Source organism: Lolium perenne, chromosome 7 (assembly GCF_019359855.2).
Source record: "Lolium perenne isolate Kyuss_39 chromosome 7, Kyuss_2.0, whole genome shotgun sequence".
NCBI classification, from domain to species: domain Eukaryota; kingdom Viridiplantae; phylum Streptophyta; class Magnoliopsida; order Poales; family Poaceae; genus Lolium; species Lolium perenne.
This window is the reverse complement of record NC_067250.2, coordinates 12,120,156-12,123,051: the sequence shown is the minus strand read 5'-3', so window position 1 is coordinate 12,123,051 and position 2,896 is coordinate 12,120,156.

Genomic DNA, 2,896 nt, shown 5'->3' with positions numbered 1-2,896 from the left:
CCAATTAGCCCTCACAGAGGGATGTGAAGCAGAAATCCATGAGATGTTGTTGGGACCATAGTGATGATGTTGGATCCCGTATAAGCCCAACAGATCATTGATGGACGTGCAATACGCCACTTTTTCTCGCGTTTAAACCCTTAGCTAAGTCAAGATCTTGACTAAGTTTCTTGCCACTAATGACTAATTAATGCAAAGATGTGCAATCTCTTCTATTTTTGGATGTTGTGCAGGAAATCATGTCATAATGATAAATGGACCCGCAATCACTAAAGAAAATCACGTCAGGAGCATGACAAAGTTGACGACGCTCGAAGAGGTAGTTCTAGGGGCTTTAACGGGCATCGGTACGGGCAAGCCCTGCCCGTACCGTGCGCTGCTGCATTCCCGAGGTTTAACCCTATAAGTTTCGTGAAGTGAACAACGCTGAAAATAGAGTCATTCGTCGCCAAACAGACCTGCCATCCACCAGATCCATCTGCACCACACCGAAGGAGATCCACCACACCATAGTTTATCCATCCCATCTCCTCCATAGCCATAGACATCACCATCACCATTGTAATAGAGATCTCCTTGAGAATTGACGACCATTGTAAGAATATTGTGATTTCAATCTAAGTATTTTGCACAATGATTTATATCTTTGTATTTGATCTTGATGTTATGTGTGAGTAGTCCTCATGGGCTGCAGGTTGGTGTGAATCCTAGCAACGTTTATGTGTATCTAATGTTATTATATGTGTAAGGATTGAATTGGAGTTTTTCAATCTTGTATCCTTGTCTCTTTGCCTCATCTCGATGATCTGCAGGTACCCATATCATTCGATTCGATCAAGGGAAGAGGTGAGATGAGTGGAGAATGGCGTGCTACCGTTCTCAGTGATAGAAAGGGGAAAGTAACGGTACATGTTTAGTGATTCATTCGGGATTATGGCACAATCATATAGCTTAAGGCTTTGGTCTTTATTCATTTACTTAATAACTATTGTTTCTTCCGGGTGTAAGGACAGTGGTTGGACCATTAGGCTCTTGTCACCTCTTGCTTTAGGGGAAAGAGTATTTACAGATGTTCTACTCACAAATCTCTTGTCTCTATTTTATTTGTTACACATATGTGCTTCAATTATATATGTATGCATAGTTGCAGGTGAAACTTTAACCCTGGCATATTTCCATCATTAAACACAACCCCCTTAAAAGTAAACTAGATAGGTCAAACTAAAGATAAACCACACTAGCAAGTCTTGTAGACGTTTTCTTTATACCATTTTAGCAGTGCTTCCCAAGGTTTGATTAAACCTAGGTCTTCTAGGGATAAAGCTTATCATACTACAATCTGTAATCCAGATCGAAGGTATCAACCCTTTTTCTGGCGCCGTTGCCGGGGAAGCAATTTTGCTATTCTGGTAAGGTTACTAGACACCTTGTTAGTTATTTTATTTTTAGTTTTAAGTTTGTATTTAATGCTATTAGTTTACTGTTTAGTCTTTACTTGAAAACCCTAAAAAATTAGTTACTTGCTCTTTTACAATCATAGAAGAAAATATGAAAAAGATAATCACTATGGCAGAAAAGAAGCTTGGGGAATATGCTATCCCAAATGATGATTTTATTCGTCCACCCATAACTCAGCCCGCTGTTGCAACGGAAAACTATGAAATTAAGCCTAACCTTTTAAGTTTGGTTCATCATAACCAATTTGGAGGCTCGGCCGGTGAGGACTCAGGTATGCACTTAAATACATTCACTGAAATATGTGGTATGGTGCGCATTAAAGATGTTGACCCCAATGCAATAAAATTATGCTTGTTTCCTTTTTCATTAAGAGGAAAAGCAAAATACTGGTTGCTAGCTTTGCCTAAGTCACTATAACTTCATGGGATGAATGTGCTAATATATTCATGACTAATTTTTTCCACCAGCAAAGACTATGTAAATGTGTTCTAACATTACAGGTTTTAGACAACAAGACCGCGAGCCACTAGCGCTTGCATGGGAAAGGATGAAGGAAGCCACCATGAACTGTCCAAGTCATGGAATGGAGGATTGGTTAATCCTACACTTATTTTATAATGCCCTTACCCCAATGTCAAAGCCTATGCTTGATACTCCAGTTGGAAGAATATTCATGAGCAAGCCAGTTGAACTGGCAAAGAGGCTTCTAGATGATATGCAAAGCAACCATGCCCAATAGCATGTAGAAAGATCCTCCTCAAGAAATGTGAATGCAATCACCCAAGGTAACAATGAAGAGCTTATTTTAAAGGTAGATGAGCTTATAAATATTCTTAAGGGTAAGGAAAGTACCCAAGTTAATGCCATCACCTACTCTAATGTTGAGGAAGTTGACTTCATAGCAAGAAATCCTTAATAATATATACTGAGATCCTTTGGAAAAGAGGAGAAGAAAGTAAGCAACAATGCCTTTTGATTTTATATACTAACGGTTGCACATTCTTAATAATATATACTGTTGTTTTTTCTTAGTCATTTTTCGAGGTAATGTTGATGCACAAGGGCAATGAAAATTGCACAGACTTTTTTTAGTTCGTAGGTTACTGTAACTTTCGCGACCATCGGTACGGCCGGAGCCGCCCGTACCACGCACCCGTAGCACACCCGCAGCCTCTAGGAAGGAAAGTTGGAAGTTTCACCAAAACCATCTGTAACTTTTACGACCATCGGTACGGCATACCAGACCGTACCATGCGCCCGTACCGCTTCGACAACGAAGCTCCAAATTTTCGGTAAGGATACTGTAATTTTAATGACCATCGGTGCGGGGGGATACGACTGTATCGTCCAGCCGTACCGCGTCGACTGCCTTAGACCTAAGGCGTCTGCACCTGGTACAGGCGGGATACATTCGTACCGTGCGTCCGTACCAGGTATC